We start from the raw sequence: 25890 nt of genomic DNA, 5'->3' as shown, positions 1-25890 counted from the left end.
CTGCTTACAAATGCGTAATGATTGTTATCGTTTAAAATCATTTTGAAGTCCCATGATTCTGTTGCATCTCCCTGCAGCCACTCATCATCCGTAGCCCTCGGCTTTAATTTCCACAGTAACTCTGGCTGTCCGTCTCTTCTTTTCACTGCCCTTTCTCAGAGGAGAATTTCATCCTGTCTCACCTGGTCTGCCATCATCATCTAACTGATCTTCTCACCAATCTACCCCCCACATCACACGCTTCCATGTTACTCTTCCAGAAGAATGGGTCCAGTTTTTGTCATTCCTCTGCTCCAGTACCTTCAGCAGCTCCCACAGCCCGCTCAAGTCTTTGACCTGCCACTGAGTCCTCACCACTAGGTGGTTCCCAACATCTGCCTTCAACTCACCCCCCGGCGCTCACCTTCGCACAGCTTCCTGTGATTTTCTACCTTCCCCATTTACTCTTGAAACTCCCCGTCACCTTCTTGCTCCCATTTCTGCCTGTCAGAATGCTACCGCCATCTTTTCAAATAAATGCTACCTCTCTTATGAAGATTCTTCTGACTCCAAGTCCACCTGTCTCTAAATAAATTCACACCAGATATGACCTCGCCTGCCTCTAATCTCCATTACGCTTTGCACTTTTCTGAAAATGGCATACCCTATCCAGGATGAGAGCTAGTTGTGAACTTGCCATAACCACAAATACTCTACAGCGTCACAGCAAACTTCCATTCTTATAATGCTTAGTACAAGGTGTTAAGCACATAACTAATACCCCAGAAACGTTAGTGGATGCTATGGAGTGAAGGTATCCACCCAAAATCTGTATTTTGAAGCCTTAATCCCTAATGTGATGATATTTGGAGATGGGATCTTTGTTCGGTGACTAGGTCATGAGGGTTAAAGCCCACATGAATGGGATTAGCACCCTTATAAGAAAAGACTCCACAAGAGAGACAATCTCTCTCCCTCCCATGTGAGAACACCACAAGAAGCCAGATCAGAAAGACAATCCCAGTAGATACCAAATCAGCCAGCACCTTGAACTTGGACTTCTAGCCATCAGAACTGTGAACAATCCTTTTCTGTTGTTTAAGCCACCCAGTCTGTGATAAAATGTTATAGTGACTCAAACTAAGACAGTGGGTAAATCCATGTACGTAAGCAATACACATTCATTTTGCTTTCAGAAATATTTAGAAGATTTTTGTTTTAATACTTAGTAATATTGTTGTTTACATTGCTGCTGTTATTAGTCACTTCAGTTGTGTCCAGCTCTTTGAGACCCATGGACTGTAGGCCACCAGGCTTCTTTGTCCACGGGGTTTCCAGGCAAGATACTTCAGTGGGTTGCCATTTCCTCCTCCAAGGGATCTTCCTGACCCAGGAATTGAACTTGAATCTCCCGAGTGTCCTGCATTGGCACATGGATTCTTTACTGCTGAGCCACCTGGAAACCCTAGTAATACTTAGTAATAAAGAATGTTAAAACAAAGCATTGTGCTGAAAGGCTTGAGAGTTTATATCATACATGCAAAATTAAAAAATATCTTAATCAACTGAGCCCATAAGTGGGCTTGACAGTTCTAATATTTAACATTGTGAATGCTGCTATTTAATCTGAAACCAGCCTTACATCTCTATCTCTAATCCTTGTTCCTTTCCTCTGTAGAGTTTCTTTACAGGCTTTTTTTTCTTTCAACTCAAGTTGGTACTGAATTTTTGGCATTCACAAACCTATCACTTGAGAAAAGGAGCTCAAAAAGTAATAAGCAGGTCCAGATTTGGGTTCAGTGCCCAAAATAAAATGCAATTTCTCTACTTTAATCGGATCCAGCCAAATGGCCAGTCCAATATGCAACATATGTCCAGCCAACTGGTTGGAGTCCATGCATTTGGTTCCTTCTGTAGATTAATGAGATTATGGCATTGTTAAAAAGAGGCAGAAAATGCTAATTTGACATCTACCATGATATACTTTACAGTTTGGGGGGTTTCTGCATTTTAAGACGTTTTTAATTACTTTGGTGTGCTGTGCCAATGAGGACCATATGCCCGTTCCTGTCCCTCCCCGGCTGTCTCCATTGTCACCTGCCCATTCCCAGGCAATGCAGACTGTCGAGAACCTGCTCGTCACAGCCTCTGTTGAGGAGACTCAAAGGGCAGCCTTCTCTTACACTCGTGCATGCATTTTCTGGTTAAAGCTGTTTCAGAAAAAAAAAAAAAAAAAAGTCACGTATTCAGAGCTAAAGAATTAATTGACCTGCAATGAAAACTGAGTTCAAAACAAAGGAGTTCACCTAGCTTTAAGAGAAAGCCAGCTGCATAGCAATACTTGCTAAAAGTGGATTCCTCTGTGACTTGGGAAAAATTGGAATTTCACTTATACGATGTACATTATCTACATTAAAAAAAAAAATCACTTGTGGTTCTGCAGTTTGTCACTGAGCTGTGTGCTCTATGTTCCCCCAAAATGCTGTTGGGAATGATTGATGCGATGGGTCTTAACATACAGGATATTAGTTCATCTCTTGCAAATACTTCTGAACACTCAGAAACTTTAGCAAAGCAGAGCTGTAACTTCCTCCTTCCATTCTCAGAGAAGCCTCATCTCCTAATCATCTCCTTGAATGGTGATGGATTTCACACGGAGAGGGTGCTCAGGGTGAAAGTCAGCACAACTTATCTGTTCAAAGCCCTTCCTAGAAGCTCATTTGGGGTTGAGGGTGAATACTTCAAAAACAAACAAAAACAAAAAAGTATGCAAGCTAAATCATGAAGGTTGGATACTTGTGAAGTACCTCCTAGGTGCCAGACATCATTCTGATTAACTCATTAAATCCTCATAATCAGATTATGAGACAAATATGTTTATTATCTCTCTTACAGAAAGAAAGAAATGGAGGTACAGAAACATTAAGAAGTGTTCCTAAGGTCATCAGCTGGAAAATGTTAGAGTCAGGGTTTGAAATCAGATGGTCTGGGAGAGACTGTACCCTTACCTGCTACACAATAGTAAAAGGGAAAAAAAAAAATGAACAAAGACAGCCATCCTGCTGAATATCTACAGATAAGGAAAGCAAGTTTATTCTTGTAAATTCTATTGAGCAATTCTTGAAAATGTTTTGTTTACCATGAAAGCATTTTAACATTTTGGGATTCCAGAATATGAAATAATGGTTCATAGATTTAGTTAAATATTAGGCATAATGGCAGCCCTCCAGTGAGGAGGTATACAGGAAAACAATGCAAAACAAAACACAAGCATATGCATCTCAAATGCAGCCAGCAAGAATGCAACTGGCACAGAGAGAACCCAAGTGTATTCTCCTGCCCACCCAATACCTGCTCCTCTTACAAGGGGGGAACCTGGTTCTTTTTCTTCTCCTGCTTTAGGGAAGTAGTAAAAAAAACTTCCTGATGCAGCTGGACTGGCTGCTTCCACACCACCAGAAGAAGCCAGCACGTGCTTGCACACCTGTGTAGTGGTCAGCAATGTCAACCCCAAGAAAACAGATAGAAAGCAGTCAGGAGGCAGGAGCGCTGGCAGAAAATCACTCCTTGGTGCCAGCATCTCCCACCTGTCCCTGGGCTGAGACATACCCTCTTCCAGAGCTACTGGAGACCCAGGGAAACAGAAAATGGAAAGCCCTGTGGGCTGGGAGTTGGAGTTGCAAAAGACTGGTAGAAAACACAAGTGAGTCTCCATCTTCTCTTTTAAAGGCAGGCTGAACCTCAGTTATAAAACCTGATTTCTGGTCATAAGACCTCGGACTAGTCACTTGGCCTGTTCCTACTTTGTTTGGGCTTTCATCCTCTGTCTGTTGCCTTGAGATCAAGTCTGAGATTTTTATGATAACCCTTAGTATCTGTCCCCCTGCTTATCTCTCCAGCTTCATTTCTAGCTCAGAATCCATATTGCAGCCAGGGTTAACTTTAAAGGGTCATGTTAGTTCTCAACTCTGGGCCTTTGCATATTCTATCCCCTAGAAACACTCCTTCCCTCTCCCTTTTTAACCTATTAAATAGTAAACTCCTATTTGCCCTTTAGGTCTCAGTAGGATATCACTTCCTCCAAAGCCTCCCTGATTGCCTCCTGTGTCTTCCCAGAGCACCTGGTGCTTACTTGCCCACTGTAACAAGCTGCCTGCTCCTCAGTATCTCACTGTTCTCCGAACTCCTAATGGGCACCCTCCTGCTATAAACTGCAACAGCACCCTGTTGAGCCACATCTCTTACCTCTTTTATGTTTCTCTTCCCTGCTAGATTCTAAGCCCTAAGGAAAAAGGACTACATGTGTCCTACATAGCCCTAGAGCCTAACACAGTCTAGCATGCAGCCAGAACATAATAAATACGGTTGTGACTGAATGAATAGACTTCTCGGAACCTCAGTTTCCCTATCTGTAAAATGGGGGGAAGTAATATAAATCTCAAGAAGTACGTGCGAATCAAATGAAAAAGCATGAACAAAACACCTGATACATTAGTAGGAGCCCATAAATGGCCCTATACTGACCATCAAGTACACAGTCACCCTCTCTCTCAAACAAATACCTATTTGCCAGCCCTCTGTTAGTTGATTAGTCGATAATTATGTCTTACCCATCAACATTTGCTGGATTTGCAATGCTCTTCACATACTTATTTGAAATCCAGAGGAATGAAGTCATCAGAGTCATTTCTGAGAGTCATTTATTCATGGTCTTTCCCACCTTCTCTCTCTCTCTCTCTCTCTCTCTCTCTCTCTCATACACACACACACATATACACACAAACAGAATTTCCAGGACGCTAAATAATTTTCGAAGGACAAAGAGATAGCCATTCATTCACCTCCATGGAGGGCTCACCCAATGCCAGCTACAGGCGGAGGCAGAGGAACAAAGACAGATGAAGTCATGCCCCTGGGGAGTTCACAGTCTGCTGGTAGGAACAGGCACATGACCATGTAACTCCACAATGTGTTAGTAACGGTAAATGGAACAACCGTGGGACATGCAGGGTAGTACCCAGGAATCCCAGAGGAGGGAGCTAAAGCACAACCTGCTGCTGCTGCGAAGTCGCTTCAGTCGTGTCACCTAGGCAGGCTCTAAAATGGCCTGAGAAGCAGGCTATTTCTGACGACTCTTATGGCTACACCTTCAGCCCACTTGCTCTCATTCTGTCCTCTGTGAAGATGGAGAACAGTTCATCAGCACCTTCCTCATAATAACGGCCTCAATCCATCATAAAGGCCAGCTCTAATGAACACAGAAGTCACCAAGGACATGGTCCTGGTCTGAATATTTCACTGTCACAGAAGTCTACGAGTCAGGACTTGGAATCAATCCAGATGAGCTAACAGGAGCTTTCTGAGCACTAGCTATTCGACCCTTTCCTAGATAAGCTCTTCGTAGGTGGTTGTGCAAAAATATCTCTCTGTTTGCTTCCTCTGAGGGCTACTTTTTAAGCCCTGACTTGGTCTTCAACACTCCTAGCACTTTATTTTGTGTTTTGAACAGCAGGGCTGAGATTCAGAATCAATCCTAAAAAAAAAAAAACACAAAAAACCTCATGAATTATAAGTACGGTCAAATGTCACTTCCCGCTCTCATTAATGAGGAAGGACACATTTCTTTCTGTTCTGAGTATACTTTCAAAGGAAGGCACAGGCAGGAATCCATTGCCAGAGACAGCCTTACGAACAGGTGGCTGAACAGTCCTCCAACAGCTGTGAGCCGGGTGCTGAGAAAGGCGTGTTATCCAACAAGATGTGCTCTGGACGCCAGAGTGACCACTGTGGTGGGGGGAGTGGGGGGGCCTCTTGAGATACAGAGCACTGTTATCAGGGAAGAATAACCTTATTTTCAGTTCACAGGGAACAACATTGCTGATAACTACTCAATACCACCCACAGCATATACCGAGAATGAGTGGCTGGGAAACAGAGCTGGCAAAATGTAAGCAGGGGGGATACACTGGCATACGGGGTGCCCTCAGATGGGGTAGTCATACCAGGACACTGGTCCCTGTGCAACCCTTTATCTCAGATTGGGACTATAATCCATGTGGCTGGGACTCGAACCCAGCCAAAACCACAATCTTCCAACTGAGATGAGAGACCTGGTTGGTTTCAGGACCTAATGAAGCTCAGGTTCTTGATGTCTCATCTCAGAAAGAACCCAGTGAGAGATGAAGTGATAGGTAAGAAGTGGATTTATTCAGAGAGAAACACACTCCACAGACAGACGGTGGGCCATCGCAGAGGGTGAGTGCAGCAGGCTCAGAATGTGGCGTGGTTAGTTTTTAGGGGCTGGGTAATTTCACAAGCTAATGAGTAGGAAGATTATTCCAACTATTTTGGGAAAGGGGTAGCGATTTCCAGGAATTGGGCCACCGCCCATTTTTCCGTCTTCTGACGGTGGCTTGGAACTGTCATGGAGCTTCTGAGTGTTTCATTTAACTTGCTGATTGAGGATCAAGATCTAGTCAAAGTTGACTTGTCTGCCATCTTAGACCCATTTGATTCAAATCGGTTTATGTTGTGTCCTTGGGCTACGTGCATTCTTTAAAAGGGCTGCCATGACAAGGTACCACAGACTAGGTGGCTTAAGACAACAGAATTTTATTTTACCATGATTTCTCATCATTCTGGAGGCAAGGAATCCGAGATCAAGGTGTCTACAGGGTTGTTTTTTCTAAGGCCTCTTTCCTCGGCTCACAGATGACTGTCTTCCCCCTGTGTCTTCACATGGTCTTTCCTCGATGTGTATCTTTGTCCTAATCTCCTCTTCTTTTAAAAATATTTTTAAATACTTCTTTTATTTACATTCAACTCTTTCTAGAGTCCCTTGGACTGCAAGGAGATCCAACCAGTCCATCCTAAAAGAAATCAGTCTTGAATATTCATTGGAAGGACTGATGCTGAAGCTGAAACTCCAATACTTTGGCCACCTGATGGAAGAACTGACTCATTTGAAAAGACCCTGATGCTAGGAAAGATTAAAGGCAGGAGACGGGGACAACAGAGGATGAGAGGGTTCGATGGCATCACCAACTCAATGGACATGAGTTTGAGAATGCTCTGGGAGTTGGTGATGGACAGGGAAGCGTGGTGTGCTGCAGTCCATGGGGTCACAAAGAGTCAGACTTGACTGAGCAACTGAACTGAACTGAACTTGCAACCCCATGGACTGTAACCCAACAGGCTCCTCTGACAATGGGATTCTCCAAGCAGAATACTGGAGTGGGTTTCCATTTCCTTCTCCAGGGGATCTTTCTGACCTAGGAATTGAACCCGAGTGTCCTGCTTTGCAGGCAGATAATTTACCAACTGAGCTATAAGAAGTCTGGCTTCACCGGGTCTTGGTTCTTTAGTTGCAGCACATGTGTTCTTTTACTTGTGGCATGCAAGATCTTTAGTTGCGGCAAGTAAACTCTCAGCTGCAGCACGTGGGATCTAGTTCTCTGGCCAGGGTTGAACCTGGGCGCTCTGTATTGGGAGCATGGAGTCTTAGCCACTGGACCACCAGGGAAGTTCCTGATCTCCTCTTCTTATAAGGATGCCAGTCATATTGGAGTAGCGTTCACCCCAATGACCTTGTTGAACCTTGATCACCTCTTTAAAGACTCAACCTCCAAATACAGTCACAAGCTGAGATGCTGGGGGACAGGACTCCAACTTCTGAATTTTAAGGAGACACAATTCAGCCTGTAACAAGGAGTGAAAAGGGAGATATGGAATGAGAAATAGAGGGATGAGGCTAGAAATCAGCAGGCTGGCCACTAAAATGGGTTTGATCAAGAAAGGCTGGGAGGCAGTTGTGGAGGAGTTCAGCCACCACCTCTCCCTTCGCTGAAGACTTCCAAACTGAATTATAAAGCTCTGATCTTGCTCTGAGGTTCTAAGTGACACATTTCCAATGCCTACTGGACATATGCCACCTGGATGACCTGCCAACATCTTAAATACAGGAACACTCAAATTGAACTTGCTTCTTATTTCTATTACTGCCATCACCAGACTTCCAGGAATGTTTGATCTCTTCCCTCTTAATCATCAAGGCCCTTTGCCCTCGCTTCATTGTATCTTCTTACATAGATTCCCTTTCCTGAGGCTGTGATTCCTATCACAGCTACTCCAGCCATTCTTATCTGCACCATTGAAAACATCTCCCAACAGGTCACTCTACCTCCAGGCTCTTCTATCAACTTGCCTACACATTGCTGTTGCTGTTGTTCAGTTGTTCAGTTGCTCAGTCGTGTCCGACTGTTTGCTACCCTGTGGACTGCAGCACACCATGCTTCCCTGTCCTTCACCATCTCCCACAGCTTGCTCAAACTCCTGTCCATCGAATCAGTGATGCCATCCAACCATCTTGTCCTCTGGCATCCCCTTTTCCTCCCAGCTTCAATCTTTCCCAGCATCAGAGTCTTTTCTAATGAGTTGGCTCTTCGCATCAAGTGGGCAAGTATTGGAGCTTCAGCTTCAGCATGAATCCTTCCAATGAATATTCAGGACTGATTTCCTTTAAGATGAACTGGTTGGATCTCCTTGCAGTCCAAGGGACTCTCAAGAGTCTTCTCCAATACCACAGTTCAAAAGCATCAATTCTTCAGTGCTCAGCCTTCTTTATGGTCCATCTCTCACATCCATACATGACTACTGGAAAAACCATAGCTTTGAGTAGGTGGACCTTTGTCATCAAACTAATGTCTCTGCTTTTTAATATGCTGTCTAGGTTGGTCATAGCTTTTCTTCCAAAGACCAAGTATCTTTTAATTTCATGGCTGCAGTCACCATCTTCAGGGATTTTAGAGCCCAAGAAAATAAAGTCTGTCACTGTTTCCATTGTTTCCCCCTCTATTTGCCATGTGATGGGACCAGATGCCATGATCTTCGTTTTGTGAATGTTGAGTTTTAGGCCAGCATTTTCACTCTCCTGTTTTACTTTTATCAAGAGGCTCTTTAGTTCTTCTTCACTTTCTGACATAAGGATGATGTCCTCTACATATCTGAGGTTATTAATATTTCTCCTGACAATCTTGATTCCAGCTTGTGCTTCATCCAGCCAGGCATTTCATATAACGTACTCTGCATATAAGTTAAATAAGCAAGGTGACAATATACAGCCTTGATGTACTCCTTTCCCAATTCTGAACCAGTCCATTGTTCCACGTCCAGTTCTAACTGTTGCTTCTTGACCTGCATACAGGTTTTGCAGGAAGCAGGTACGGTGATCTAGTATTCCCATCTCTAAGAATTTTCCAGTTTTCTGTGATCCACAAAGTCAAAGGCTTTAGTGTAGCTAATGAAGCAGAAGTAGATGTTTTTCTGGAATTCTCTGGCTTTTTCTATGATCCAACGGCTATTGGCAATTTGATCTCTGGTTCCTCTGCCTTTTCTAAATCCAGCTTGAACATTTAGAAGTTCTTGGTTCACATACTGTTGAAACCTAGCTTGGAGAATTTTGAGCATCACTTTGCTAGCAGGTGAAATGAGTGCAACTGTGTGGTAGTTTGAACATTCTTTGGCATTGCCTTTCTTTAGGATTGGAATGAAAACTGACCTTGTCCAGTCCTGTGGCCACTGCTGAGTTTTCCAGATTTCCTGGCATATTGAGCGCAGCACTTTAACAGCATCATCTTTTAGGATTTGAAATAGCTCAACTGGAATTCCATCAGATCCACTAGCTTTGTTCAGTGTTGCTTCCTAAGGCCCACTTGACTTTGCATTCCAGGATGTCTGGCTCTACGTGAGTGATCACACCATCGTGGTTTTCTGGTTCATTAAGATAGTTTTTGTATAGTTCTTCTGTGTATTCTTACCACCTCTTCTTAATATCTTCTGCTTCTATTATGTCCATATGTTTCTGTCCTTTATTGTACCCATCTTTGAATGAAATGTTCCCTTGGTATCTCTAATTCTCTTGAAGAGATCTCTAGTCTTTCCCATTCTATTATTTTCCTCTATTTCTTTGCATTCTTCACTTCTTTGCCTATACATCGGAGAAGGCAATGGCACCCCACTCCAGTACTCTTGCCTGGAAAATCCCATGGACAGAGGAGCCTGGTGGGCTGCAGTCCATGGGGTCGCTAAGAGTAGGACATGACTGAGCGACTTCACTTTCACTTTTCACTTTTTGTGCATTGGAGAAGGAAATGGCAACCCCTTCCAGCGTTCTTGCCCGGAGAATCCCAGCAATGGGGGAGCCTGGTTGGCTGCCGTCTACGGGGTCACACAGAGTCAGACACGACTGAAGCGACTTGGAGGAGGAGGAGGAGGAAACACTGCTTTCATCATGAATGTAACCTGTTTTGAAACAGTCCACTGCACCCTGCTATCACTAGGAAAGATCTTAACTATATAACTTAGCCTTCAAGGCTTTCCCTTCATATCTGATAGTCCACTCCTGCCCTAGCATTCTGAAAAAAATTCTGAAAATGAATGAATGAACATTCTTTCCCAACCCTCCATTTCATAACACAATCCTGTTACTTACTGCTACCTTGTAACATTCCGTGTATATACTCGTGTGCTCAGCATTTGTAGATGTCATCACTGGCTCAACAGACTTGAGTTTGAGTAAGCTCTGGGAGTTGGTGACAGACAGGGAAGTCTGGCATGCTGCAGTCTGTGGGGTCACAAAGAGTCAGACACGACTGAGAGACTGACCTGAACTGAACCTTTCTTCTAGTTCCAGCATCCATCCAGCCTGTTCCATTCCTACCTTTCCTGATAACTGAAAATATCTTCTCTTATTTCCCTCAACAGCATTTACTGTTTCTGGTACCCCATGTAGCCCTTAAGCGGGATGCTGTTTTGTATGTTTCACCATCTGTTCCTGTGTGTCCTACTCACAGCTGCATGTATGAGTGTGCCTTACTCCCCAAACTGAGGGCAGACATGCATTTTACTTCTTTGCAATCCCAGGGCACACAATAATAACAATAGCCAAAAACATTCATTGAGTATTTACCATGTGCCAAACACTGTGCTGCTTTCTAGCATTTTCTTGTTTAATTTAAAAAACAACCCCAAAAGGTTCAGTTTAGTTCAGTCACTCAGTCATGTCCGACTCTTGGCGACCCCGTGGACTGTGCATGCCAGGTCTCCCTGTCCATCACCAACTCCCAGAGCTTGCTCAAACTCATGCCCATCCAGTCAGTGATGCCATCCAATCATCTCATCCTCTGTCATCCCCTTCTCCTCCCACCTTCAATCTTTCCCAGCATCAGGGTCTTTTCCAATGAGTTAGTTGGAAAAAGGTGGCCAAAGGTGGCCGCATCAGGTGGCCAAAGTATTGGAGCTTCAGCTTCAGCATCAGTCCTTCCAATGAATATTCAGGACTGATTTCCTTTAAGATGGACTGGTTGGATCTCCTTGCAGTCCAAGGGACATTAAGAGTCTTCCCCAACACCACAGTTCAAAAGCATCAATTCTTTGGCACTCAACTTTCTTTTTAGTCCAACTCTCACATCCACACGTGACTACTGGAAAAACCATAGCTTTGACAAGACAGATCTTTGTCAGCAAAGTAATGTCTCTGCTTTTTAATATGCTGTCTAGGTTGGTCATAGCTTTTCTTCCAAGGAGCAAGTGTCTTTTAATTTCATGGTTGCAGTCACCATCTGCAGGGATTTTGGAGCCCAAGAAAATAAAGTTTGTCACTGTTTCCATTGTTTCCCTCTCTAATTTGCCATGAAGTGATGGGACCATATGCCATGATCTCCGTTTTGTGAATGCTGAGTTTTAAGCCAGCGTTTTCACTCTCCTCTTTCACTTTTATCATGAGGCTCTTTACTTCCTCTTCACTTTCTGCCATAAGGATGGTATCATCTGCATGTCTGAGCTTATTGATATTTCTCCCAGAAATCTTGATTCCAGCTTGTGCTTCTTCCAGTCCAGCGTTTCACATGATGTACTCTGCATATGAGTTAAATAAGCAGGGTGACAATATACAGCTTTGAGGTACTCCTTTCTCAATTTGGAACCAGTCTGTTGTTCCATGTCCAGTTCTAACTGTTGCTTCTTGACCAGCATACAGATTTCTCAGGAGGCAGGTAAGGTGCTCTGGTATTCCCACCTCCTAAAGAATTTTCCACAGTTTGTTGTGATCCACACAAAGGCTTTGGCGTAGTCAGTAAAGCAGAAGTAGATGTTTTTCTGGAATTCTCCTGCTTTTTCTATGATCCAACGGATGTTGGCAATTTGATCTCTAGTTCCTCTGCCTTTTCTAAATCCAGCTTGAACATCTGGAATTTCAAGGTTCACGTACTGTTGAAACCTGACTTGGAGAATTATTATGTCCACTTGACAGATCAAAAGACTGAGGTTAGAAAGATTATATAACTGCCCCAAAATAACATAACTAGTTATTAGCCGAGCCAGAACTCAAAACACAGGGCTGTGTGATTCAGAGGTCCTTGCTAATGGGACCTTTCACAGACTAAGTGATGACCACATATTTATGAATGAATTCAGGTTATCCTTTTTACCAAAGCAACTGCGGTGTGCAGCAGGCAGAATAATAGCCCCCAAAGTTATCCACATTCTGCTCCTTAGAGCCTAATGTTACATTACATGACAAAAGGGTTTGTGCCAGTTTATTAACCCAGACTTGTTAAATAAAAGCTTAGTTGCTTTAAGCCACTGTATTTGTGGTAATTTGTTATAACAGCAATAAGAAACGAATGTGGCATGTATAGATACCCACCTTCTTAAATCGTCCTGATGGATGGGCACTGCCCTGGTGAAAGGTAAACAGATTGTCTTCTATAGAACCAAATATCTGCCTTCCATATCTAAGAAAATCCTTCATAGGCAGACATTCCCAGCATCACCTGTCTCCCGACCTGATCCTTCCCATTCTACTCCTGTACTATTCTGAAAACAGCCTTACCAAGAAAGATACGAAACTCTGAGTGAAAGCCATATGTTAGTGACAGAATTCTCTCATGAAGATTATTACAATCAAAACATGTATGGTATCCTTTTAAAATATCATTGCCTAGTGCTTTTATTCCAAAGCACTTCCCATATATTATCCCAGGCATCTCTGCCAGCCCTTAAGTATGCATAAATGTCAGTTTCAAGTGCACACCGTGGTTTCTGGATTGCAGTTGTTGAGTTAATTCCAAGAATTTTACTCTTAGGAAGCCCAAATAGCACTGCAGAAGAAAAGTGTATTTTTTAAAATGGCAGGAAAACCAACAGTTGTGTATTTTTGGTACTGTCTTAAATAAGAGGCATGCAGCCAGTAGGTGACAGAAGACTATAGTACAGACTGATATAGTAAAGAATATGCCTGCAATGTGGGAGACCCGAGTTCAATCCCTGGGTCCGGAAGATGCCCTGGAGAAGCAACTGGCTACCCACTCCAGTACTCTTGCCTGGAGAATTCCATGGACAGGGAGCCTGGCGTGCTACAGTCCTAGCCTGTGGGGTCACAAAGAGTCGAACACGACTGAGAGTGACTAACACCTTCACTTCACTTCATAGACTCAAAGCCTTTTTGCTAAGCCACCTTCTCTGTGGCTTTACCTAATCGCTTTTCTAGGGTCTTAAGCCATGTCTATACTGTAGACACACATGGCAAGGTGGTGGTGTGGACACATAGTGGGATTAGAGATGAGATCCACATTTTTAGGCAATGGCACCCCACTCTAGTATTCTTGCCTGGAAAATCCCTTGGATGGAAGAGCCTGGCGGGCTTGCAGTCCATGGGGTTGCGAAGAGTCGGACACGACTGAGTGACTTCACTTTGACTTTTCACTTTCATGCATTGGAGAAGGAAATGGCAACCCCTCCAGTGTTCTTGCCTAGAGAATCCCAGGGACGGGGGAGCCTGGTGGGCTGCCGTCTGTGGGGTCGCACAGAGTCAGACACGACTGAAGTGACTTAGCAGCAGCCACATTTTTAATGCTCCATTCCCTATCCAGCCGTCTTTGATGGATTTCCCATAACCACTTGGACTATCACCCCCTCTGCCCCCTTCCCTGTAAATCAATAACGAGTCCACTATGTCTCTGTCAGGATCGTTCTGATGTTTATGTGCCTACAGTAATGGAAACAGTAACAGCTATCACCCTGCTCTGTTCCAGGAACTCTACATACACATGATTGTTTAACATGCAGTTAGTTTAGCAGCATAATTAAAGCATAAACTTCCTAGCCAGACCACCTTGTTTCCAATCCGACCTCTGCCACTCATCAGCTGTGTAACCTTGGGCACCTTCATAAACATCTCTAGGACTCAGTTTTCCCATCTGTGAAATGGCAATTTTAAAAGTGCTTCTTTATAAGGTCCTTGTCAGAACAGGGTTTAGAAAAATCCAATAACACAGTCAGTGCCGCTTAAGCATGTTAGTGCTTCAAGACCTTGGTAAGTATAACCTCCCAACTGCAAAAAGTATCAACCTGCCCAAGGCCACAAAGTTTACTGAGGGGCAGAGACCGGATTTGGAGCAAGGTCCTTTTTTTGTCTGTGGGGTTTCCCCAATGGTTCAGCAGGTAAAGAATCCGCTTGCAATGCAGGAGACCCCGGTTCGATCCCAGGGCTGGGAAGATCCCGGTGGAGGAAATGGCAACCTACTCCAGTATTCTTGCCTAAAAAATTCTCATGGACACACATTTTGTCTGTAATCCCAGGTACTTTCCACCCTGCCCCACTACCTCCCTGATTCCTTCTGAACCACCTTCGTCCTGGGCATCCAAAGATGAAACAGGTGGTCGGTCTCCCGAGCCCCACTTCCCCTCCCGGAGTTCCCTGGAACCCTCGAGAAAACCAGAAACACTGAAAAGTGCGCCCTCCCTCAAGCCCCTGGAAAAGCCAACAAATCTGCACTTGGCCGGCCTCTCCCGGCCCTGGCATAGGGAGCCCCCGCCCTGGGCGCAGTGAGTCCGGGTTTCCGAGCTGCACGCAGCAGCCTGGGGGTAGAGGGGCGCACGAGTGGCGCGCGGCGCACAGAGCGCGCGCCTCAGAAGGGCAGCCTCGCCGCCGCGGCGGCCAGAGGGCTGCCTGGTGGGAATCCCTCCCCAGCTGGGGAGGAAGGCAGTTGTTTTCCTTCTAGTGGAACGTTCCACTTGAAATCGTTCCACAAGGGCTGTTCTCGCCTCCGACTCCGGGAAGAACTGTAATTAACACAGCAACAAACGCCCACGACGCTAACTGGCAAAGGGAGTGTAACACGAGCGGCTCCTCCAACCGAACTGGGCCAATTGCTTTCCCTTCTTGCCTCCCCATTTGGTCTGTTTTGGTTCCGCAGTCATCCAACTGTGGCGTTTCTTAAAACATGTCAGGGGCTGGTGTTTGTGTTTTGGGTGGAACGGTTTCACACACGTTGCTGGAGACGGAGCTCGACCAGCTGCTGCGCTGGGTCCTTGCTGTCTGCGGCTCCGGGAGTGTCAGGTAGAAAAAGGGAGAGGCGACGAGCAGGGTGGGAGGGGGGACGAGGAAGCCCGCCCGCCTTCTCTGCCGTTCTGGAGTTGGGTCGGTAGCCTCCTCTGGACGAGGGCAGGTAAAACCGGTCTGCCGGGTCTCCGGGGGGAGCGACTGGAGACGTCCCAAGTGAGTCGCTCTTCAGCTCTGGGGACCGCGCTCTCCTGGAGGCGGCGCTCCAGCTCTGGCCCGGAAGGAAGCCCGGGCACGGAGGCAATGAGGGAAGGAAGGGAGAGCGATGGGCTCTCGGGGGTCGTGCTCGCGCGACCACGTGCGGGCTGATGGGATGGGAGCGGGTAGGGGGACTGATGAGGTGGGGGTGGGGGGAACAATGAGGCCTGCGGGGAGAGCCTGATTCCTTCAGCTCCAGTTATCAGGGTCTGATCTCTGATGCAACCGTTACAAATAGCCTTTCTCCGGCCAAGCGTGGTCCACCGAGGAGCCTAGGACAGGGAGCCCCGGACAAGGAGCCCAGGTCTCGCTTGGGAGCTTGTTGCAGGCAGAATGTCAGGCCCTGCCCCAGGCCTATCGATTCACAGTCTCCTCTTTAATAAATTCCTAGGTGATTTCCAGACACACGGAAGTTTGTGTAATGTACTTAACCTTTCTCTAACTCCTTTTCATCAGTGTCCTGTCGAGTCAACACATTACCTTTAAAGTTTGTGGCCAAGTCATGGCTTTTGGAGGAGTGGAACCCTGCTCTCAGCTAAAGGGCTGCATCGGTGGGATGTTTAGCAGCAGCTACAGTCCCTGGGGTCATAAAGAATCAGACACAACTGAAGTGACTTAGTATGCATGCTCTGCTAATTATCGCTGAGGAGTAATGAATGGATGGAAGGCAGAGCCTGCTATACAGTCCGATCTGGAAAACCTCAGAGACTGGATGGGGAGCCAAAACCCAAACAACCCAAATAACTATATGAGATAATATTTCAAGAGGTTACATACGGCAGGATAATTCATGTGTGTCTTAGTCGCTCAGTCGTGTCCAACTCTTTGCGACCCCATAGATTATAGCCCACCAGGCTCCTCTGTCCATGGAATTCTCCAGGCAAGAATACTGGAGTGGGTTGCCATGCCCTTCTCCAGGGGAATCTTCCTGACCCAGGGATCAAACCCAGGTCTCCAACTTTGCAGGCAGATTCTTTACTGTCTGAGCCACCAGGGAAGTCCCTGAACAGCTTAAACACTGGAGTTACATATTTAGTAAATTCAGTGTACTACAGCGGTCCCCAGCCTTTCTGGCACCAGGGACCAATTTTGTGGAAGATAATTTTTCCACGGACAGGGTGAGGGGATGGTTTTGGGATGATCAAGTGCATGACATTTATTGTGCACTTTATTTCTATTATTATTACATCAGCTCCACCGCAGATCATCAGGCATTAGATCCTGAAGGTTGGGGACCTGTGCTGTACTAAATTTCCTGTACCACCAATTTTGTATATGTGTATTCTTTATATATACAGATTCATAGATATAAATGTATATATGTATATGTGTGTGTTATATACATAGAGAGGGGAACAGGGAGACTATTTATTCTAACATAGTGCCTCACACAGAGTAGGTGATCAACATTTATTGAATCAGTAGCAGGATTCTATTACAACATACTCTCCTGGAAAGAGAATTTTGTGTTTTAAACCAAACCAGCATGGATCTGTTTTTAAAATCAAGTGTATTACCACTAACCAACAGTCCATTTAATATGCCCTTTAAAAACATTACTTATACACATATGCACCATAGATAGATACCCAGCCCCCGTTTGAATACAGTGGATTGTAGGTGTCCCGAGGGCTTCTTTGAGAATCCTGCTACAAGTTGACCCAGTCAGAATAACCCAACATGCTTTCTCATGTCCATGAAGCCCTCCCAGGCCACAGCAGCTCATAGATCATAGACTGTAACTCTTTTTTTCAGAGTTGTTTCAGACTTATGAGTTATTGATCTGCAAGCCAAACATTTTCAAACTGAGGCCTCACTGAACGACCTCTAATAATAGCTCCAATTTATTCTGTCAAGTACTCAAAGTTCCCTAATGAGGCACTTAGTTGTGTGCAGTGAGTACCAGAGAGAAGCAGGGGTGGAACATCCCTCATCTGTTGGTGGTGAGAAGGAACTTTACAGTTTTTAAAATTCATTTACTTTTTTCCTTACCAGTGTTTTGTTGGCATTAACCTACCAAGAGATGAGGGATGCTCTCCTCCTGCATCTCACCAGCACTATGCACAGCTCACATGATGAAATACCTAGTTAGGGAACCAAGTACTTGACGGAATAAACTCGAGCTATCACAGGCCATTCAGTGGGATCTCCTTGAGACACAGGCAAAGAAAAGATGATTCTACGGAGCACAGTTGCAGCCATCATTGTGAAAAAAACAATCTTTAATGTTTATGCTCCAACCAAACTAGGCTTTTCAGTTTTACAAAAGTTAACACTTGTTTCATGATGAGAGTTCAGCACAGCCTATTTGGATACACTATTTAACAAATTCTGTTGGGTAAAAATGAATTGTCAAGTGCTGGTGAATGATGAAAAAGCATTAGGCAATGATGTCTACATTGTGAAAATTTTCTTTGCCTCTACCATTACATTAAGTGTGAAAGTCGCTAAGTTGTGTCCAACTCTTTGCAACCCCATGGACTACACAGTCCATGGAATTCTCCAGGCCAGAGTACTGGAGTGGGTAGCCTTTCCCTTCTCTGGGGGATCTTCCCAACCTAGGAATCAAACCCAGGTCTCCCTCACTGCAGGCAGATTCTTTACCAACTGCACTGTCAGGGGAGCCACGATTACATCACATTACAGCATTACATCAAAACAAGACCGAAGTTCTTCCCAAAACTTCCAAGAGAGCTGAGAAGCAAATACCCGAACTGGGAGAGAGTAATCCACCTTTAGCGGCAGCCCACACAGTGACTTTCTCCAGTACCATTTATTTTTAAATATTGGGGATCTTGACATTGAAAGAATTCAAAATCTGTTTCAAATGAGAACTCTCCAAACTGAGATTTGAAGAAATTGCTGCAGGGAGCGTTGTTGGTAAACTTGACAAGTAACATCATTGGTTCATAAAAGTCACCAACATATTTTCATGATTTTGGTAAAGCCAGGCACAGTATCCAACAAAAAAGAAAAGAAGGGGAGCAAAGCTTTCATCATTGGCAATGTTGAGAAGCATAAAATCAGTAATTAAATTTAGAGGAAAAAAATCAGTGGGAGTTAAAACCACAGTGAGGCAGTCAGCTAATCTGGAGCAGGTTAAAACTCTGGCATAACATAGGCACCAGTTTCCATCTTTTGCTGATAGAAACCAAAGGAATAAAAAACAAACACAAATGGCAATAGATAATAATAAAGATGTCTATTGTCCTTTCTTAGTGGCTTTTCTGATCCTTGTTTACCAAGTATGCCATGAAGAGAATTTTTATTGCTCTAATAAAAGAAAATATTTAACAGGAAATGTGTAGAAAAAAAATCTATGAGGACATTCATTAAAGAACATTGAGATTAATAATGGCTTTTTTTTTTTTGTCCCAAGCAGAATTTAATTTTGTAAGCAGAAAAAGCAACAAAGATACAGCTTTAAAATTTAAAATATCTAAATATTTATTCTAGGTGAAAGAATAAGGAATCCAGTGATCATATTTATAGACTTAGTTCTGTTGTTGTAGATGGATATTTGTTACCCTTCTTGGTTACCCACCATTTGAGGTACTTTCCAACATTTGAAGAACACCCATCCCCAGTCCCATCTTTGCTCCTGAGGAAGAGACCATATACAATGGAACATTACTCAGGCATAAAAAGGAATGAAATTGGGTCACTTGTAGAGGTATGGATGGACCTAAAGTCTGTCATACAGAGTAAAGTAAGTCAGAAAGAGAAAAACGATATCATATATTAATGCCTGTATGTGGAATCTAGAAAATGTTACAGATGAACCTAATTCCAGGGCAGAAATAGAGACACAGACATAGAGAGTAGACATGTGGACATGGCGGGGGAAGGGGAGGGTGGGGTGAATTGGGAGATTAGGTTTGACATAAATACACCACCATGTGCAAAATGGATAGCTATTGGGAGAAGGCAATGGCACTCCACTCCAGTACTCTTGCCTGGAAAATCTCATGGATGGAGGAGCCTGGTGGGCTGCAGTTCATGGGTCGCGAAGAGCCGGACAGGACTGAGCGACTTCACTTTCACTTTTCACTTTCGTGCACTGGAGAAGGACCTGGCAACCCACTCCAGTGCTCTTGCCTGGAGAATCCCAGGGACGGGGGAGCCTGGTGGGCTGCCGTCTATGGGGTCGCACAGAGTCGGACACGACTGAAGCGACTTAGCAGCAGCAGCGGGAACCTGCAGTATAGCACAGGGAGCTCAGCTCGGTGCTCTGTGATGACCTAGTGGGGTGGGATGGGGGATTGGGAGGGAGGTCCACGAGGGAAGGGATATATGTCTACATGTAGCTGATATTCACTTTGTTGTACAGCAGAAACTAACACAACATTGTAAAGCAATTATACTCCAGTAAAAAAAATAAAAGTTAAAAAAAATTTTTTTAAGTTAGAATTGCCAGGCTCTGGATTTCTCAGCCTTCCTGTGGCTCTGTTTATTAGATCCATCCCCCTCAGACTCTAAATAAAAGGTGAAGGGCTGTCAAAATTTATTGTGGAGATGGGTGTTGGTGGGAGCAGCATCAATATCTGATTTTCATAGGCAGCAGGGACAACCGTTAAGGTGGCAGGTGCTGGTAGCACCATGTAAGGGAGAGGAGCAGCACAAGCTGTGGGAGCTGGGGTCCAGAGAAGGCGCTTCTGCAACGTAATCGCACACTGTTCTTGACCTGTAGTTTCCCCACAGATTATGTGAGCTGCTGGATATTTTTTTAATGAATTCTTTAGCTTTTGAAATCATCTATGTTTCTTTGACCCAATTATCACTTTGGAAAACTGTGAAGTGATTTGGAGCAATCACATCCATTAGAAAGAAATAAAAATGGAATTTCATCAAATCCCCTTTGAGATAAGGCTCTTCTAAAGGCCATCCCTTTTGCCACCAAGAAAAGTAAGAGAATAAGCTAGTAGAGTAAGCCTGTATATCTGCACATTTAAGTATGGAAAATAACAGTGCCAGTTTTTATTTTTAACCAAGTGCTGATGCTCAATAAGAGATGATTTAAATGATTTTTCAGAATTCTCTTTTTGTAACTGGTGGGGAAAATGCCCAGAGAAAACTGAGGAGTCAGAAAATTCTGAATCCATCACTAAGTATGATATTTCAAGCAGACCATGAAAGGCTTGAGTGAGAGCCCCTAGGAAGCTGTGAGTGAGAGCATGAAACAAGCAAAGGTCAGTTTAGTTGGATGACATTGAACAAAATGCTTTTCAACATGAAATCCATTTGATCAAAGAAAAATTATCAAAACTGTGCCTGGGAACGGTTAAAAACCAGTTAATCATGACACTTACTATCCAATAATTTATAACACAAGATAATAGTTAACACAAAAATAGCAACAGGAGAAACACCTTTCATTAGAGGATCAAGGTTCAAGCAAACATTCCCTAATTAATCCTTTCAACAGCATCATGAAGTTATTATTTGGCATTTTCATAGATAGCATTTAATGTTTTCAAAGTGTTTTACCAACAGTAATTAGTTGTTCTCATCAACCTTTTGAAGTAGGTCAATATCATTATCCCCATTTTAAAGAAAAGCAAGGCACTGAATAAATATGTACAGAGCATGAAGACCACTAACATAAATCCTCATGTTGATTAATTTACATTTTTCTACCACTCCCATCTTGAAAAAGTAAATACACCTTTTAAAAATTGCCTCATTTTAACTCCCATCATAAACCCAATGAAGTAGGCAGAAGTGCCTCCATTTTGCAGATGAAAAACTTAGGTTCATACATACACATACATACTCCTCACATCAGAGAGGTGATTACCTATTTTGTTTGCTTGTAAGTCCTAATTCAACCATGGTCCCAGAGTTCCAGAGGACTGAAGCTGCCCAGATAGACAACCTCCAACTCCTGAGACAATTCCCTTCCCAAGGGAAAGAAGTTCCGAAGTATCTGTGTCCCACAGAAAATGGGCTTTGTGAGATTTGTTCTTACCTTGAACAGTTTTGAGTTTATTTTATTAGTAGCAGATCTATGGACCACCAATGCCCTCAGACAACTATGAGGCCCATTTTGAACAAAAAGCTGGCACTTGTAACATATGAAAACAAAACTATCAAATTCCCTGATGGTTTTAGGAAAACCAGTCTTGTTGAGAATAATATGAGCTTATTGGTCTTTGAGTCCATTCTGAAGGAGATCAGCCCTGGGATTTCTTTGGAAGGAATGATGCTAAAGCTGAAACTCCAGTACTTTGGCCACCTCATGTGAAGAGTTGACTCATTGGAAAAGACTCTGATGCTGGGAGGGATTGGGGGCAGGAGGAGAAGGGGACGACAGAGGATGAGATAGCTGGATGGTATCACTGACTCGATGGACATGAGTCTGGGTGAACTCCAGGAGTTAGTGATGGACAGGGAGGCCTGGTGTGCTGCAATTCATGGGGTTGCAAAAAGTCAGACACGACTGAGCGACTGAACTGAACTGAACTGGACTGAATTTTACTGGACTTCACATTTTCCTTTTGTGAGAAAAAAATGTCAACTGTGGGTTTTGTTTGTAATTTAGTGGGACTGTTTGCTAAATGTTAGCAATTACAGCAAAATGTGAATAATAAAAAAAGAAAAAGTTGTTAGATCATAGTCTGACCTCCTTTTTTTCCCCATTGCATGAATTTTGACTATATCAAAGCAAAATAAATTGGAATTAGTAACATGCTATTTTCCATTCGTCTAACTGACAATTAAAGCTTGAGTGAAGCAAATTTGGCCTTGAAGTATATAGAATTATTCCACATTAAACAAAAATGAGCTAGAGTCAGTCAGTGTATCTTCAGTCACCACTCTGCAAATGATATTTTTTTTTAATCTTGGAAAAACTACTTTCGGAAACTTACGTTCTAATACACAGTGTTTCTTCAACCAGTCCTTTCATTACAAGCACATTATAGTAATTCCAGTCAAATGTTTATTTTCTTTAGTTACATCTTACTGAAGCTTCATCTAAGGAAAGCACCAGTTGGAAAGGCCAAACGTGAGCTAGGACAGAATTCTGCAAATAGAAATGACTTAAAAGTTTACATGGGGGAAATTCCAAAAACAAGGACATGCCAAAGCCCAACAAGTCAACAAACAGGAATTTCCCTTTAATACCTTCCAGGAGTCCTTGTTATGTAACTCCAGTTAAGAATTGAAGCCAAAGGCCTTCCATGATCCCCTTTTTAAATTATTTTTCTCACTAATTCAAGTACTCCAACTCTAAGCAGACACATAACCAGAAAACCCTCCCTTTGAGAGAGTTCTGAGATCAATGCCACTCTGTCCTCATCGGAGTCCCTTCTGTGGGCAGCACCCTGTATGGGGCACCATTTGAGGACACCAAGAAAGAGGTTGCAAAGGGGCTCAAATCCCAAGAATGACAAGTTACAGAAATCAACAAGAGTGAGGAGCCATGCCCAAGCCAACGGTAGCTAGATAGGGCCCCTTTCCATTGCATTACCCAGGGGAGACTCTGCGTGCACAACCTGATTACTCACACTCTTAACCTTGCCTTTCTTCTCATTAAACTGTCTACACTTTGCAGACCAAGATTTTTAGAAATAGGTGCTAAGTCAAGGTTCAGGCTTCATTTAACTCACTGGGCTGGGAAAAACGGAATGTGATAACATGAGGCTCTCAGAAAAGGATAAAGCGCTGCTAAAATTAAGGCACCATCACTATCTTAACATTAAGGGTCATTTATTCCACTCCAGCTTGGCATGGGTTCAAAATAATACTAACAGCCAATAGTTGAATGTGTAATATATTTGCTACTACATCAGTCTCAATACTTTATAACACCAACATGAAGTAGGTTATTATTTTTCACAGACCATAAAACTGAGGCATGAAGAGGTTAAATACCTTGCTAGGATTAAAGTCTCATTTTTCTGACCTCAGGGCCCACTCGTCTAACCATATCCTAATTAAATATGCATATCGTCTTGGTCTGAGTTCCTCAGAAAGCAAAGCCCAGGGCAGAGGATTGTGTGATGCCATTTTATTAGGAGGCACAATCCCACAGGGTGGGGGAAGTAGGGGGCAAGGGGAGGAGGGCTGGGAAGTAACAAGAGTCAATTAAAAAGAGATTGGGATTGACATATATACACCACTATGTATAAAATACAATAGATAACTAATGAGAGCCTACTGAATAGCGCAGAGAACTCTGCTTGCTGCTCTGTGGTGATCTAAATGGGAAAAGACAAAAAAGAGGAGATACGTGTATCTGTATGGCTGACTGCTGAACAGCAGAAACCAACGCAGCAGTGCTATACAACTAGGACAGCAAACAACTATACTCCAGTTTTTAAAAAAGGCTGCATTACAGAACTGACCGTGGCTAACTGCTGTTGGTTGCTCTGCCTGTACGACCTGGCCCCGCAGAAGTCACCTTAACAGCATCTCATGGGTAGGGAGAAAAGGGGGAGACCTTATGCACTAGCTCCTACCCTGTATTGCTCAAAAGTTCACCACCTGTGGCATTAACACCCCTATACCTCTAGGTTGTCCTTGGGTGGACATGAACCCTAAGGTGGGTCTCTTGGTGGGATCCATAAGCAATCCCAGAGTTGGAGGTGAGAGGTTTGTATGTGAGCAGAGGGTGAAGTGCTGTAAGCTCGCAACTGAATCAGGGTCTGTGCAGAAAGAGAGGATCTGAAGTGGTCTGTGAGAGGGGTCTCATATACATATATTCTATCAGAAGTGTGGATGTCCAAATGGAGCAAAAGTCAGAAATCCCTCACATGAAAGCCATCATGCCATCTACAATTCAGAAATCTTTGATTGTTTCTGAAAGAACCATTTCAACTCTGGCATAGGATGTACAGTGGTCCAGGGCTGTGTATACTCAAACTGAAGTGAAATCATCTCAAATGATGATAAAATACATAGTTTTATCCTATTCAACAGTAAAATTTACTATTCAACAGTAAAACAGTTCAGAAATCACTAAAGTCTTCCCTAGCTCCCTGCTGCTGCTGCTGCTTCTAAGTCACTTCAGTCGTGTCTGACTCTATGTGACCCCATAGACAGCAGCCCACCAGGCTCCGCCATCCCTGGGAGTCTCCAGGCAAGAACACTGGAGTGGGTTGCCATTTCCTTCTCCAATGCATGAAAGTGAAAAAGTGAAAGTGAAGTCGCTCAGTCGTGTCCAACTCTTGGCAACACCATGGACTGCAGCCTACCAGGCTCCTCCATCCATGGGATTTTCCAGGCAAGAGTACTGGAGTGGGGTGCCATTGCCTTCTCTGTCCCTAGCTCCCTACTTATCACATATGAAAATAAGAAAACAAACCCCAAACTATCAGGTTCCCTGACGACTTTAGGAAAACCAGTCTGGCTGAGAATAATATGAACTTACACAGGTCTTTTAGAAGAGTAAGTCTGAAGTGGGCAATGAGATTTAAGAAAATAGTTTTGACCAAAACAGAATCAACTTAAACCTATTTATGAAGGTTTTCCAGGTTCTGATCTTGTCCTCTTCAAAGAGCTCTGCCAGTGCCCTTTTCATCTTATATTATAATCCTCTGTTTGTGTGTCAGTCTTCCCCACAAGATTGTGAGATTCTTAAGAGGAAGGATTGGTCTCAAAGATATTTGAATCCCCAGTAAGGAAGGAGAAGGAAGGGGAAAATAGGGGTGCAAAAGGACAGTGAGGGTCTGAAACAGCCCCTGTGGGGTGTGGAGACATGAGCAAGCCAAGAAAAGGGGAGGAGCATTCAGATAGTGCCGAGGGCCCCCTGAGCTTGTGAAGTTTTGGTGACAACTACCCAGTCACCTGTGTGACTTTCTCCATTAGCACCTAGCTAGACAGGTAAGGGAGACTGTGAGCACGTGTCATAGATTTTGATGTGTGCCATGACCATGAAGTCAGAAAATAATCATTTAACAGGATGTTCACTGGTATTTCCTGTTATCCCAGAGCTTCAGCTGAGATGCCAGTCTAAGGATAACTGGTTATAAATGTTTACAGATTCAAAAGAGAGGTGGTATCAGATGCCTATATCCAGGAATTGCAAAGAGGCAGGCAACAATCAGTCCTTAATCTATTACCCATCACTAGACTATAAAAGAAAAAGAAAAACATTTGTCCTAGGGAAAGGCATCATGGCATTTCCCCTCACCTTTCCAGGGAAGAAGTTGATAGTCAAGACCTTCAAGCCAAATGAGGGGGCTCTCTTGGCCCAGTATCTCCATGAGGCTTACAATTGTCAGGATTCTCAGATGACTCCCCTACAATGACCTATACTCTTATGTAATCTCCCTTTGAGTGTGGCTGATACATGTAGACATGATGGAATA

General features: G+C 43.8%; 1 long non-coding RNA gene across 1 annotated transcript; it reads right to left on the bottom strand.

Annotated features, from left to right (window-relative positions):
- Window positions 1-1108: 1108 nt before the first annotated feature.
- LOC129632977 (uncharacterized) lies at window positions 1109-25881 on the bottom strand. Its single transcript, XR_008704781.1, has 3 exons — window positions 25713-25881; window positions 2077-2189; window positions 1109-1399 (listed from the first exon to the last, which is right to left on the bottom strand). It is a non-coding gene; the product is annotated as an uncharacterized LOC129632977 (long non-coding RNA).
- Between the last annotated feature and the right edge of the window lie 9 nt (window positions 25882-25890).

This window comes from Bubalus kerabau, chromosome 18 (genome assembly GCF_029407905.1).
Source record: "Bubalus kerabau isolate K-KA32 ecotype Philippines breed swamp buffalo chromosome 18, PCC_UOA_SB_1v2, whole genome shotgun sequence".
In the NCBI taxonomy this organism is placed as follows: Eukaryota; Metazoa; Chordata; class Mammalia; order Artiodactyla; family Bovidae; genus Bubalus; species Bubalus kerabau.
Note: the sequence above shows the minus strand (reverse complement) of the source record. Positions and strands in the feature narration are given on the sequence as shown.